Raw genomic sequence first — 16,878 nt, forward strand, 5'->3', positions numbered from 1 at the left:
TTTTTTTTTTTGTTTAAGAATTTTTTTTATTGAGTTTTAAAAAAGGATAAAACACGAGAAATACAAAAAGGATACAATCAAATAAGAAATCAATATCATACGTACAAATTATAGTAAACTAGTTAATAAAAAACAATATATCCATAGAATGATCAAGCAATAGTGAAAGAGAAAAAAAGGAATAGAACTAAGAAAAGAAAAGGAAGAAAAGTAAAAGGAGAGAGAAGAATAAAAAAAAATATATATATATATATATAAAAAAATATAGGACACAATAAAATGTAAGACAATAAAGCTCATCATTCATAAAACATGAATTAGAAAAAATAGCAAATGTCCAAAAATCATGCAGAGTAACAAAGAAAGAAAAGAAGAACCAAATTAGGGAAGCGGAGCATGTGAGGAGAGAAAAGATGTGAAAGGAAGCCAGAAAAGATCAGTTTTAATTTTTTGAGAAATGACATAAGAAGAAACACTGGCAATTCGATGTTCATCACAAATAAAATTCCACCATGTTAATGAAGATATTTTCGAATTGTCTTTCCAGGAAGATAAAATAACTTTGAATGCTAATGCAATAAAAAGATCAAACAACAAAGAAACATGCGTGGATTCATCCAAATTAGGCGATGAGGAACCTAGAAAAACATTATGAAATGACAAACTTAGCTTACAATTAAAGATGATCATACATTTTGACCAAACTGATTTCCAAAAGGTCAACACATTAGTACAGTCATAAATGAGATGTCTCAAAGTGCCGTCATGTTCAGAACAAGACCAGCAAGGTGGAGACGCGGACGGTGAAAACTTGGATATACAAACAGGAGTAATAACAGCTCTATTATAAATAAAATATAAGGATTGAGTTATACGAGTAGACGCAGAGACCGTAAATAACGTGGACCATAATTTATCCCATACATCTATAGTAAATGAAAGAGATAAATCTACCTCCCATGCCAGCTCAGTAGAGGATTTGGATCTCTCAGTGTTATGTAACAACAACAATTTATAGACAAGAGCAGCTTTAGGCTTATGCAAAGAAAATAGACTGTATAATGGTGTTGGGGGAGTAAGAGATGGTGTGGGTGCATAAGATTCAAACGAGGCTAACTGTGTTTGTATAGCAGCTGAAACTAAAAGATATTTGGTAAAAGAGGTGTCAGGTAAGTGAAATCGTGTTTGCAAATCCAAGAAGGGGATAATAGAGTGTTGAAAAATTAATTGATGAACAAAAATAATGCCCTTCTCCTTCCAATGCTTGTAATAAAAAGATTTACCCTTGTATCGAAGAAATTTATTATACCAGATAGTGGAGGATAAAAAGCATTGAAACGGAGTTAAACCCTTAGTGAATGTATTGTATAATACATTTTGGGAATATTTTATAATAGGGTTAGCAGAGATGAAAGAACAATTAGACATGTAAAGCACATTTTGAAACGAAAAATCCTTTAAAGAGGAACGCTCAAAAACGATCCATCGTGGTACAGGAGTATCTGCAAAGTCAAAGGATAGAGCAAAGGACTGTTTGATTATAAAAGCTGAGTGATAAGCCTTAAAATCGGGAAAACGTACTCCACCTTCAGACTTGGGGTGTTTAAGTTTGATAAGGGAAATACGCGGATGTTTCTTATTCCATAAAAAATTTTGTGACAGATATGAAGTGGGAATGCGAATAGGCAACATAGACAATATATAAAGGACATGAGGTACAATCATCATTTTTATAGTGTCTAATCTACCCCACCAGGAAAGGAATAATGGGGACCAAGTGAGAAGCAAAGATTGTATCTTAGTAATTAATGCAGCAAATGTATATTTAATCGTGGCAGGTAGGGATGCGGAAAACCAAACTCCAAGGTATTTAATTTTCATAGGACACCATGTAAAGTTAGTATCGTTAAACATATATTGATAGCATAACGAATTCAGGGGTAAAACTTCCGTCTTAGAGAGATTCAACTTATAACCAGAAATGCTGGAGTATAACTGAACCTCATCCATAAAGGGGGGAAGGGATGTAATTGGATTAGCCATATATACCAGTATATCATCAGCATATGCGGATAATTTAATTTCTATTGAGTTATACGTAAAGCCAGATATATGGGCATTGACCCGAATACGCTCAAGGAAGGGTTCAAGACATAGGACAAATAACAAAGGGGAGAGAGGACATCCCTGACGTGTACCACGAGACAAAGAAAAGGATTTAGAAAAGTGATTATTTACAAAACTACTGGCTCGGGGACAAGAGTACAGTAATTTAATATATGAAATAAAGGAAGGACCAAAACCAAACCATTGGAGGGTTCTAAACATAAATTGCCAATTAATACGGTCAAACGCCTTTTCGGCATCTAGAGACATTGCTGCAAGAGGAGATTTAACTTTTTTTGCATGAGATATAATATTAGCAAACATTCGGGCATTATCTGCGGCTAATCTACCCTTAATAAAACCAACTTGATCAGTCTTAACCAATAAAGGAAGAAGACTCTCAAGTCGACTAGCAAGGATCTTTGCAAATATCTTACAGTCATAATTGATTAATGAAATAGGACGATAATTTTTGCACAGGGAATGATCTTTGTCAGGTTTGGGAATGATGATTATTAGAGCATCCATAAATGAGCCAGAGGCCTTCGCATCAGTAATAAAGGAATTAAACAGTGTCAGTAACTTGGGGACAAAAAGTGAGGTAAAGGAAGAGTAAAATTCAACCGGAAAGCCATCCGGTCCAGGGGCCTTAGATTTTTTTAAAGATTTAATGGCATTAATGATTTCATGTGCAGAAATTGCAACTTCCAATGACTCAAATTCACAAGGTAAGGAAGGGGGAGAAGGTAGGCCAGAAAAGAAGGTATCTAAATTTTGATTAGAAGGATTGGTGTCATCAGAATATAGGGTTTCATAGTAATCGTGAAAGATATTTGCAATGTCGTCATCTGAGGATACTAATTTGTTGGTAGATTCGTCTAAAATTGGACCAATGTTTTTACGTTCAGATTTGACCTTTAAATAATTGGCTAACATTTTGCGAGCTTTATTTTGACCCCCATGATATTTAGACTTAATTTTGAGAGGAATATTACAAGCCTCCACAGTCGCCAGTTTGTTAAGTTCAGACTTCACTCTAATGAGCTCATGCAGAGCCGAGTGTGATTTGGAAGTGAAATATTTATGCTCCAGTACCTTAAGCTTTTGAATAGAGGCTAAAAACTTATTCCTAGCAATTTTCTTTTTCTTAGACACATAAGAAATAGTAAATGCCCGGAAGGAGGCCTTAAAAGCGTCCCAATTATTAGAAACAGAGGTTGCTAAAGGATTATTAAACATAAAAAACTCTTGAACAAAGGCAGTAGCTTCTGTAATGAAAGTAGTATCTGATAACAGAGCATTATTTAGTTTCCAACGACTAGATTTTTGAAGGCTTAACGAGAGATCCAGGACAGTAAGGACTGGTGCATGATCAGAAATAAAAATTGACCCAATTTCCGAGGATTGAATCGAAGGAAGTAGGGATTTGCTAACTAAAATATAATCAATCCTGTATCGTGTAAGGTGTACATTAGAAAAAAACGTGAATTCAAAAGAGTCAGGGTTACATGTTTTCCAAACATCAAATAAAGGACGAGAGGTAATGGCCGATTGAAAAGCCTTGTGAGACTTGTCTGGTTGGAATTTGGACTTAGATTGTCTATCAGAAAAGGGGTCAATCCATTGATTAAAATCACCTGCGATAATAGTGTTGGGACAATCAAAAGTAGAAAGTAGAACCTTAATATCATGCCAAAATTTGGGGTCAGGTTTAACCGGACCATAAATATTCAATAGGATCAAATCCTTGCCCTGTACAACAACCTTGGCCATTACCCATCTTCCATCAGCATCATGTTGCGTAGAAATAATTTGCACGGATAACGATTTGTGAAACAATATAGCAACACCCCCTTTCTTGTTAGAGGCAGGGGAGTGTACAACTTGACCAACCCATTGCCTTTTCAACTTTAGAGATTCTTCTTCATTACAATGAGTTTCTTGAATTAAAGATATTTGAGAGTTTAGTTTGGATAAATGAAATGAGAAAGAACCTTCTGACGTTTGACAGGGTTGCCAAGACCACGGACATTCCATGTAACAAACTTACACATAATGGAGGATCGGAGGGGTACAATATGGAAGGAGATGATACACTTCAGGGGGACATCTAGAAGAAAAGAGACACCATAATTGATCAGAATAAAAGTCAAAAAAAGTAATATAATACACAATTCCACAGGACATAAGCAAGAAATAACCTAACAACAAATGAGTCAAAATGCGAGCAAGGGTATAAAATAACAAAGCAAAACAAGAGAAGGGGGACAGAAAGTAAAGTAAAAGAAGATAGATCAAGGAAAGAAATCCAGACCTAAAAGACAAAGATAAAAAGGGATGCATGGGGCGTAACAGCACCAACGACAGACTAGACGGCAGAGACCAAGTAAAAAAAAAAATAGAAAATTACTAATCAGCCATGTGAGAAAAGATAAAAGAGCAAGAGGAATAGAGGACGTTAAGGAACGGAGGAAGAGCCAGTTACAGGAGAAGAAGATAGGTTTTGAAGAAACATTTTCAGTTTAAGAGGGTCATCAAAAGAACGTGTGGAGCCTTCATGCGTGATTTTACACAAACATGGATGGAGGATGCCATAGCGAATATTCAACTGTCTCATTTGAGGACGGAGTGCCAGAAATTCCTTTCTTCGTGCATTAGTAGCATTCGATAAGTCTTGTGAAATAAAGATGTTGTGGCCCGACCAAGTAAGGTGACGTTTTAGTTTGGCAGCTGAAAGAACTTGCATAAGGTCAGTGAACTCCAGAAACAGCATGATGATACCTCTGGGTTTGGAAGCATTAGGTTGGAAACGACCTAGCCGATGGGCACGTTGAATATTTAGTGCAGGATCAGGGGCAATGCCTAAAAGTTCAGACAAAAATTTCTTCAGAAAAAGAAGCAGATTAGAGCCCTCAAGATTTTCTGGTAGGCGCAGGTTGTTGCGCCTATTTCGATTTTCAAGGTCCTCAGTATGAAGTTTAAGACGGTGGATTTCTTGTTCGAAAAGCGGGATTTTAGTAGAAATGTCCTGAACATCACTAATACGTTGTTCCATGTCAAACACCTTGGCTTCCATAGTAATCCAACGATCCTCAATTAATTGAAGCTTCTCATTAGTAGTGGCCATGAAAGATTTAAGACCCCGCACTTCATCCAAAATAGTATCTAGAACAGGATTCTGAGAGAATAAAATAGGTGACGGAGGACCATTCTTGGCTCTCTTGGACTTGGTACCAGACAAAACTGTTTTATTCACATGTGAGACTTCACTAGCCATCTTGGAATGATATGAAGGTCGAGAGGTAATTCTCAATAAGGGCTTTTGTCTGCCCATCCACCACAAAAATGGCAACACTCTCTTCAATTAGTCTTCTGAGACCCAAAAAATACCAATAAAAAATAAGAAGGCAGACAATCAAAAAGAAAAAAAGAGATAGTATGTGCAAATAGCGAATGCTACCTTCCGTCAGCACTCTGGTAAAATTCCACCTTCGTGAACTAGACAACCTGTCAATTAAGAAGGAGTCAAAGAAGAAATCACCAAGAGGCTAGGAAGTATAACAAAAAGTAAGATAAGCACACACTAAAAAATAGGACAATTAGCCAGAAACAAAAGAAAATAGCGCAAATGGCATCGCCTCAAGAGTTATTATTACAAAAAAAAACATGCTGCACCAAGTACAGGCGGAGACGTTGCGATGAGCATAATCACCATTATCTATGTTAGGTTATATCTGGCAGCAGTCATTTGCTATTTTAACACAGGATGAAGAATAAGAGAGAAAAAAGAAAAGCGTTGCCGCGCGTTCATTGTCAGAGCGCCGGTTTACCTCAGAGATTCCAGCAAGGCACTAGTGATCTGCACAAAATGGCGGCCGCCGCTCGTCATTTGTTGAAGTAAAAAAAAACACCACCACGGTCACCGGGTTCAGGAATGCAGAAACTCGGGTCAGGACGGCCACATTCGCCGCACCAACCCTTCAGCGCTTCGAAAACATCGTCGGTGAGTCTTCAGGTGTCAAATAGCAGGCTGTTATCGAAATATAACCTCCGCGTTCGAGCGGAGCTCACGGAACCGCCGTCATCTTATCGCGGCACGAGACCACGCCCCCCGTTAGCATTCACTTTAACAATAAAAATGTATTTCCACCCAAATAAACCTTTTTAGCAGCATCAGGATAATGAAAGACTGGGAAAAAACATACGATACTAACTTGTGACATGCAGTTTTCAAGCAGCTCTAAGATGAACGTTTATAGGTCGCTGTGCTAGATTACAGTTGTCACTTATGAACTGCACAGTAACAAAAGAATCTGTGACAAAAGCAGTAACCCACTCACCTATGCACATAAAATACAGTTTTTTCAAATGCATGGTACACGTTCTTTGCAGTAGGCATATTAACCCACTGTGCTACTTTAGATAACTCAAAGCTGCCACTGGATAAAACCTGCATCTCTCTCCAGCAGGTACATTAATCACTGGTATTATCTTGACAAGTGTATTGTTGCTCGAAAACTGCTAATTATAGAAGCAACTTTGCAGTGCTTTTAAAACTGCTGCCTGCGGACTCCCTGGGAATGTGTCACAGACCCCTGGGGGTCCGCGGACCACAGTTTGGGAAACACTGCACTAGAGGGTTTCTTGGTAAGCTATGGTGAAGAAACAGAAGCCTACTATGATATCTTAATTCTGGGAGATTTTAACACTCGCATCTGCCCCTTAATTGTTTAGCAATGCTGGAGGAGGAATACGGCCTCCAAGGGCAAAATCACTTTGAATATACTCCGTCTGGCTCCTTCCTAGAAGGCCTCCTATCAGCTCACAACCTGAATTGCTTACAACAATGAGATAGGTCAGCATTGGTATCCACCTATGTGGGCAATGGCTGTCAAAGCATAATTGATCATATTCTGCCATCCTCCCCGTTAACATTGGCCGTAATGAGCCTAAGTGTCACCTGGAACTGCTTTAGTGACCATAATCCATTATTATTGGATCTTCACCGTCAAGCTGCCCTCAAGGGAAGGGTCATGAGTCAAGTTACTAACAAAAACATACGCCTTAAAGACCAAGTGCGCAGAGTGAGGTGGGAAAGGATCACACCCGAAAGCTTTATTGATAACCTGTATACTACTCGTGTCTCGAAGTCCAAAGTGTGTCTAGATCAGGAATCTCATGCTAGATCCATTTTAGATGCCTTTGAATTAATTGCTAAACAGGTTGCTTTTAGTCTATCCACTTCGACTAGAGCAAGGTGTGCAAAACTAGAAAAAGTGGTTTGACGATACCTGTGTGGCTACCCATAAGGAGCTCATGCAGGCCCTCAAGCAAAAACCGAGGGAGGCAACATTAGTCAAGAATAGTAGGAAGGCCGACAAACTTGCAGTCCAGAGTAGGAAGAAACGGTTAAGGGAGATGGCCTGGGAGGAGCTTAGCCAATGACCAATGGCATGCCATGACCATAGGCTCCGGGAAGGAGGCCGAGGCTAAATTCTATTGTAAGGGGGCCGAGTTAACAAAAGTGTCTACGTTCCCATACTTAGGGGAGCTTTTCGATGACCAACGCTCATGGTGCGCTCAACGGGCCATGTGGTCCCTGTAGCCACCCAGATTTTTTATCTACATGAGGAACTGGGAGTGGGTTATATCTCAGACAAGATTGCGGTTGCGCCGTTTTTATGTTGGTTGAGAATTTGGGCTCAATCGACCCCAAAATTAAACCAACTTATCATCCTAGATTGTTTAGCCCTAGAGAAGGCTTTACACATTCCCTGGCTGCAATATATTAAGGATCAGACCGAGAATCTTGGCTGCCCCTGTCTATTTTTGACCCCCACTCCTCTGGGCAAGACCGCTATTAGAGCTTTTAAACAGCAGTTTTAGACAGACGCCAAGGTCTAAGGGGGGAGAATGAACTTACCAAACCCTCAGTGAGAATGTTTGCTACACTGAGCCTGGGCCAGCAGATGCAACCATATCTATCATATGTAAACAAAGCTTACCATCTTTTTGTCCTGACGAGATTCCGATTGAATATGGTTCCCTGGTTACTGGCTTTTCCCAAAGGCTACTCCAAACCTGATTCATCAAAACCCTGCCCTTGCGACAACTTCTCTGAGCAAGACATTCTCCATCTAATGTTTTTTCTGCGCTCATTACCATTCCCTGCGCAGGAAGTTCATCCTTCCCCTGCTCAGAGGCTGCAATTTTGTTCAAGTAAGGCGGGCCCTGATTTATTTACAAATGCTACCCTCACCTATGGTCTGTGCCGGGGTGGCAAGTTTTTTAATTGGGGCTATTAAACACAGGAATCGGCTGCAGTCAAGCTAGCTTTTCTGGATATTGTGGCAGCGTAAATATGTTTCTTTGCTAAATAATGTAATGTAATTTTGACAAAACAATATGTTTGCTGCCAAGATGCTGTCTTATTATTGCTATCATCTTTTTAACCCATTGCCACCATGGAAAGTGAATGTATGCCACCATGGAAAGTGAATGTAGGGCCACTTTACCATGCAATGTTGTAATCTTTCATTTTTACTACTAGAATGAATTGTGTTATAATGGGCTTTCTTTTTATTCGTGTATATTCCTCTCATGAACTTTATGATGATGTCTGTTTTAAACTGAATGTTTCTTTTCTTTTTTATGATGGTCTGTATTTTAACAGGTTGTCATTTTAAAGAGGTGTGTCGCTTATGAATTTCGTGTTAACATGAGTTTTAGATCGATTGTTCCTCTGTGCCATTGCGAAACTGTTAATTTAATTTTTGGATATGCTTGCACGTAACTGTTAATAAGGCAAAAGACTGATTCCTTTGCTTACATTTTTAAGGTTTTTAAGATTATTGGAATATGATTTCTGTATAGGCTCTCATGATGTCTTATAGATATGTTTTGCTCTGTACTTTTATGGCTTTAACCAGTCGAATAAAGTTGATTTTGACTTGACTTGACTATCAAAAAGTTGATGGAAGACCACATTCGCTTAGAGGTAGAGCTCACTCAACATAGCATCTAGTCAGTAGACAGAAATCAACATTGCAATTATATGTGGCTAGATGGAAACCTTAACATGAAGGGTTCACATGTGTAGATAACAAATGTTATCACAATTAGTGTGCTTATTGAATGTGTTAATTGAATGTGCCCAGTAATAATGTTCATTCATATGTGTGCTATGAAGTTAGGTGCCGTTTCTTATGTTGGCTGAATTCTATAGGCCTAAAGTGTACATTTCACTGAAGCTTTCGTATTAGATTTGCTAGTAAAATTCATGTGTATGTAGAACTTGCTCTTTCTCACGTTTCTGTTGCAGGTGGAAGAAAGTCATCTTTGCTAGTTAGAATAATTTCTTTGTTTTAGTAGTTAGGCTTATGGAGGAGAATATACTTAGAATGGCATTGCTGATAATGTGTTATGGTGTTCTTTCTCACTGGAGAGAGCCTGGGAATCAAGGTCATCGAGCCAAGGCCTAGAAGTATTGATGCCACATGGAAAGTTACCTACGAGGAGGTGGCTTGCTTGGAAGGGGTGATGTTGCATGGCATTATAGGACGGCTTTGTTACAGGATCATCTACTGGAACTAGGGGTAGAGTCCGGGGACTTCTGCCTTGAAATTAAGAAGAGAACATCTTAGAACGAGTTTTGTAGCTTTATGCTACTTGACCCATCAACATGAGTGTACTTCTTAGGAAACCTTCATATACTGACACCTTTATGAAACTTGCCTGGGAAATGCTAAGTAGGGATGTCACGTTAGTGGTAGTGTAGGGACAGACTAATGCGTTTTACCTATGAACCTCTAATGAGGGGGACTTTCAATATTGGAGCTGTCATTTTCTGTGTCCTGATTCTGGAATTGGCTATTCTGTGCATGCTGCACCGTCTTAATTTCACTTGTAGGTTCGGATTTGTATTAGTTCCAAAGTATTTTTACACCCTCGTCTTGAGGAGTTTGTATGTCCAACTGTTCTTGGCTTTGTAATACACTTACTAAACTTTGGATCAGGAGTCTGTGAGTCTTCTGAGTCATGGTTCATTGGAACGGTAATACGTAATTGGCTAACAATTTTTCCTCCCCTCCAGACTTTCATGCAGACAAAAAGCGACATTGGCCAGGGATTCCGGAGTAAATCTAGAAGGTGGACCCTGGCTCCTTCACAAGAATAGAGCCAGTGGCTACATTGCAAAGAAAACAAATAAGTAAATCACAATATCAATTAATGTACATTTGCGCACTGTGTGCGAAGCACTGCAGTTCCCTGATATGTAGTCATACTTGTTATGCTTCGTAGACCCATATTGACACAACAGTGGTGGCCAACACATTAAAATACCAGAGGGGGCAGGAGGAGGTGGCGCTGGGGGAGAGGGAGCCAGCGGGATGCACAGAGGGGGAGTGGGGCCAGCAGGAAGCACACCGGGTGAGCGCGCAGCAAAAGAAAATGGGGTTAATTACTCAATTAAACACTTACCCAGTGCTGCCGTTTGCCTTGCAGTCCTCTGCTGCAGTTCCTGGAGTCCCTATGAAAGCATCAGACTCCCATCCAATCCTTGCGCTGCTCTCATATTAGAGCAGCGCAGGGATTGTCCTGAGCAGGCTGAGAAGATGCTCTGCTCGGGTCAGGGAGTCTGTGGGGTTTCTCCAGCGCGGCTGCCTAATGCTGCTGGGCTGGGGAAACCAAAGTGGGTATGTGTGTTTGGCCGGCCTGAGACGGCCGGCCAAATGCAGAAGGCACTTAAAAGTGCACATATGCACTCCTCCTCCCGGCTCCCAATTCCCTGGCCCCACCCCTCTTTGCACAAGCTGGCTCAGAGCTGGCAAATGAAAAATAAAGCAATACTAAGATGTTTTATTTTTCACTTGCTGTCTCTGAGCCAATGAGGCGATGCTCCTCCGCCATTGCGGAGGAGCCACCCCTGTGACACAGTAGTGTAGGCCCAATCTTTATTTCTTTATGGCACTCTGATACTCTGGTTCTGAAATGCAGCTAGCTAGTTGGTTCCAATAATAATATCTGCCCTGATGATCATGAAAGTTTGCCAGCTATCTTACAGGCACCAACATTGCCTTCGATATTAGAAATGCTTTCTTGTTCATGCAGGAGTGCTCTACATTCTTTAGAGAGTATCCCTGCACATAACTGCATGCATTTCTATTATGAAAAGGTATGTTGGCGCAGGTGGTAGCCTGCAATCCTGGATTCAGCTGTAATGCCAATATAAATGTCTTTACTCTCTTCATTACTGTTACCTGGACAAGAAAAGTCACAATGCCCAGATAACATTGAAGTTAACTGAGAGCTCTTTCACTTTTGGCTTCATGGGGAGCAGGTGATGAATACCTGTCATTCGATGGCAGCCTACGCCCTAAATTTATCATACGAAACACAGATATGATCTATCCAAGGGCAATGTTTTCATTGGTGCAGCAGGTCTAGAGCACTGGACCTCCGTGGGGCCCTCTGAACCATGATTATTTCTGTATTTTACAGTTCAAACCATTGTCCAGGGGTGCTCACTTCCTTCCTTGCCCTAGGGCCCTTACCCACTGGCCACGCCAATGGCTCTATCTCCACCTTCCCGGGTCCCAAATTTCCACTGTTCTGACTTTAGCAGTCATGTGGCATTTTCAGAATAAAATCCAATGTTACTATTAAAGAGGATTTTTAATAACAATTCAAATGAGTTGAAGACATTTTTCTCTACCTATTCCCAAACTGAAGTTATCAAGTGTCATAAGGTAACTAGGTGTCAGTCTATGTGAAAGCTAGCCTTGCTGCCTTGAAAACGACTTAGGGTTTTTCACTTCTCGGACATTTAAAACCCAAGCACACATGTCCTGCTCTTTAAATACCATGCATCCTGCCCTATGAGCTGTTAGGGCCTACCTCAGGGTTGATGAGTACATATTAAAATGAAAGGTTTAGGGCTAGTAAAAGGTTATTTGACCAGGTCAAAATGGCAGTTTAAAATTGTACGACAAGCTGTAGTGGCAAGCCTGAGAAACGTTTTAAAGGGCTACTTTAATGGTTAGCACAATGAGTGCTGCAGCCCACTTGTAGAATTTAATGTATAGGCCCTTAAGCAGGTCAGGTTACTCCCATTCTTCAAAAACAGTCAGTGGATCAAGATGACCTAAACAACTTCCGCCCAATCTCCAATCTTCTGACCTTGTCCAAGCTCATTGAGAAATGTGTCCACATTCAGCTTTTCGAGCACATTGAACGCTTCATACTGATGGACCAATTCCAATCCGGCTTCTATCATGGTCATAGTACCAAATCAGCTGTCAGCCACATTGTTGATGATGTGCTCACAATGCTGGATCAGAACGATTCCTGCCTCCTGATCCCCCTTAACCTATCGTCAGCATTCGATACAGTCAGACATGATTGATTACTCGACCTACTGGAGCATAGGATGGGGCTTTCAGGGCCTGTTATAAATTGATTTGCATCTTTTCTCCACAATAGAACTCAAAGATTCAAGGTCAATCATTCCCTCTCTAACCCTTCCTCAGTCAACCACGGGGTTCCTCATGGATCCAGACTATCTGCAACTCTCTTCAACTTGTTCATGGAGCCTTTAACTGGAATCTTGAAACTATCCAATGTCCATTATCACATGTATGCCGATGATACCCAACTGGACCTAAAAGTCTCCTCCCCCGACAATATCAGCTCCCTCAACACCACCTTACTGAAAACTCAAAACTGGTTGATCCTAAATCATCTCGAACTCAATGCTCTGAAAACAGAATTCCTTTTAATTGTCCCACCTAATCATTCATCTGCCATCAGTGAATGGATGAATCAGCTAACAGCTCATAACTGCATACCACACATCATTGACTCCACAACTTCCTTGTGCATAATGCTCAACAAGAGCCTGAACATGCAAAAACATATTACTGCACTCACCAAGAGAGCTAACCTCCACATGAACATCCTTAGGAAAATAAAACCTTTTCTTCCCCCCAGTGACTTCATATCTGTGGTGCAATCTTTGGTGATCTCCAAGTTGGACTATTGAAGTGCAGCCCTATGTGGACTCCCGAGATCGAAGATGGCTCCAGTCAGTGCCTCTCTTAATTCGGCTACTAGACTCATCACTGGCTCAAAAAGATGCCACCATATTACACCGGAGCTGAAATCCATAAATTGGCTCCCTTACAAAGCAAGAATTCAACAAAATATTACTTGCATGACTCACAAAGCCTTACGTTACAATATCCCACTATACCTTGCACAAAACCTTACACTATCTAGTGGCTCCAGATCCTCCAGAAGCACCAGCACCCTTCTGCTGAAACCTCAAAAATTTCAGAAAAAGATAACTTATGAACGAGCTTTCTCAGGTATTGCCCAGAGAATCTGGAACATCCTTCCACTGGAAATTAGGATGATCCCCTCAACTGTTAATTTTAAAAAGGAAGTTAAAGCGCTTTTAATGGACAAATTCTTGCTCTAGAATCCTCTTGCCAAAGACTCGTCCCCTCTCTGTTTTTACTCGTATTTTTATTGTATTTGTTGGAGGCTCCCCCGTTATGACTTTGTAACATGCTTTGTGTACTCTTCTCCCTCTTTCTTCATGCCTGCTCTGTTCTAGTTTTGCTTGACTGTTTATGACTACATATGCCGTGCCGTCATTGAGTTTCTCTCCCCGGACATTTCTGACCACGATGTTTGTTTGTTATATTCGTTCACATGTAAAGCGCTCTGATACCCTAATGGGTCTTGTTTGCGCTATATATAAAACTTTTTAAAATATAAATATATATATATATATATATATATATATATATATATATTGCATTGAAGTTCTCCCCATAGATCCAAGGAAAGAAGACGAGCCACTCCGTTGTTTGCAGAAAAGGTGTAAAGTTTATTCACACCAGACGACGCGTTTCGGCTGACAAGCAGCCTTGGTCACATGACCTCGCCTGTGAACCAGGAAGTACATATCGGAATCAGTTCCGAGCACGTCGCAGCGTGCACAATCAAAAGTGAAAATAGACTTGGTCTCAGAGGTGAAAAGTTCTTCAAAATATACAATAACATTCGTTAATTAGCAACTAAATCAGTTAAATAAATTGCAAGCTTGGACAAATGTATCCCAAACATAGAAACAAGATTACAATAATTGTAAAACATGATTCATCAGATTTCTTGATATCAGCAATCTTGTGATATCGTACATAGTGTTTGGGATCATTATTGTACAATTTATTCATAATTCAATCGTTGATATATTCAATATCCTGCAAATGGGTAGTATAGTACTATAAAGTCAGTAACGAGTGAATGAGAAGTCAAAAAAGTTGTGGTCACTCTTATCTCTACTAAAATATAAAGCTAATGGTAAAGTACCAAATAGTGCTTCAACTTATAATTATAGAGAGGACCACTACTAGCGATAGATGCATGCAATTGCAGGTATAGTACCCCACATTTATTACTGGATCTTCCATATCAAGTGAAGAACGTGCGCATACCAAAGAGTTAGCCAGTACATTCTATCGCTGACTATTAGTGATGATTTCATCTATTCATAGGCCCCAAGCTGCAGGAAAGATAATAAATTATTAGTATTCGTTCATGTTTCAGAAAAAACAGTCACAAAACAAACAGTCTATGCATCAAGATATAGGATACAATCGAATGGCGTGCATATAGACAAATATCCAAACTGAGACCAAACAAATTTTTAAAAAAAAAATCAATAGCAAAAGTCAAGTAGGTAAATCAGAAATAGACTCTAAAACTGGTTACAATGACAGGGAGGGAAGCAAAAAAAGGGGGGGGAGGGTTTTCCTCAGACCTAGTTAAAAAAAAACAGCAGATTAACAATGTTTACAGATGAGAATACATTTCCTCGTCATTATTGAGACCTATCGGAAAAAGACTGCCTGCTTGTAAAATAAAACGAGATTCTAGTCTCCTCAGGGATTGTACTCTATTACCACCTCTGGGGTGTTTGGGCACACTATCTAGTGCAAAGAATTTTGCTTTCATCCAATCACTGGAGTGGTGTTCCTTGAAGTGCCTGGCAGTACTATAGCTAAGATCTTGATTGGTTATAGCCCGCCAGTGCTCCAAAATGCGTTTTTTGACTGGGAATGTAGTGGACCCTACATACCATTTGGAGCAGGGGCATGTGATGGCATACACCACATGGTCAGTATTGCAGTGGATCATTTTGGGGATCCTCCACAATTTGCCTGTTTTTTGTAGAACCACTTCTTTCACATCTTCAGAATGGCTACAGGCTTTACATTTCCTGCACCGCTTGAATCCCTTCCCCTGTTCCAGCCATGTCCCTTTCTTGGGTTTCAGATGGCTGTTCACCAGCATGTCTTTTACGGATGGACTTTTCCTAAAAGAGAAAGAAGGACATGCTCCAATCCTGACTGATAGCATACTATCCTGTGTCAGGATATCCCATCTCTTTTTCAAAATATTTTTCAATTGATTAGTTTGTGTAGAGAAGGTGGTTACAAATCTGATGGGTGTCAAATCAGTGGGGGCGATTGTTGGTATTGAAGATGCTTTAAAGAGGGCCTCAGTTCTACTGATATTGTCTACCTTTTTTGTCCCCTTCACGAGCATTTTATCAGTGTAGCCCCTCTCCCTTAGCCTGCTTATCATCATCTTTTTGGTGTTTAGATATTCCTTTTCGGTGCTACAATTTCGTTTAGCTCTAAGGAATTCACCGTAGGGTAGACTCCACCGAAAGCTGGGCAAGTGGCAGCTGGTAGCATGTAAAATGCTATTTCCAGAGGTTTCTTTTCTGAAGAGGGTTGTAGTCAAGGTATTATTGGTGACCATGAGTTTAATGTCTAAAAAATGTACAGTTTGTTGGCTATGCACCATAGTAAATCTCAAATTCATACCATTCTCATTTAGAGTGTCATAGAAAGTAAAAAGTTAACTTTCACACCCCTCCCAGATAACAAAGATGTCATCTATGTATCTTAGCCATAGATTAATATTTTGAGTCCATCTTTCCATATCTTCATTCCAGAGCACTTGCTTCTCCCACCAGCCCATGGTAAGATTCGCGTAGCTGGGAGCGAAGCAAGTGCCCATAGAAGTGCCCTGTATTTGCTTGTACAGATTGCCATTGAACAAAAACACATTCTCAGTAAGGCACATCTCAATCATTTGGAGAATCATGTGTGTGTGGTCATATAGGTGTGTTCTCCTTGTTTTAAGGAAGTCATGGCAGGCTCTTAACCCGTCACCATGACGTATGCTCGTATACAGACTCTCTACGTCAAGGCATACCATCCAACAATTAGGCCCCCAATGGAGATTCTCAATTTTTTGGAGGAAATCCTTGGTGTCCCTGACGTAGAAGCTGAGATCTTTGACAAAAGGGAAGAGAAAGTGATCAATATATATAGACGTGTTCTCAAACAGACTGTTTTTGGAAGAGACAATGGGACGTCCTGGTGGATTTACGGGGTTCTTGTGTACTTTAGGTAGTAGGTAGAAAGTGGGTGTAGTAGGTGTGGTGTTTATAAGGAACCTGCTTTCATCCCAATTCAGAAGCTCATCTTGGGCCCATTTGTCAACCATCTGATGGTATCTTTTCTGCAATTTGTCAAGGTAACCCTTGTCTACTTTCTCATAACAGATACTGTCAGAGAGCTGTCTGTTAGCTTCTTTGACGTAAGCTTCTCTGTCCATAATGATCACGTTCCCCCCTTTATCAGAAGGTTTGATCACTATGTTCTCATCTTTTTGTAAGGCAATCACCGC

This window comes from Triturus cristatus, chromosome 11 (assembly GCF_964204655.1).
Source record: "Triturus cristatus chromosome 11, aTriCri1.1, whole genome shotgun sequence".
Taxonomy (NCBI): domain Eukaryota; kingdom Metazoa; phylum Chordata; class Amphibia; order Caudata; family Salamandridae; genus Triturus; species Triturus cristatus.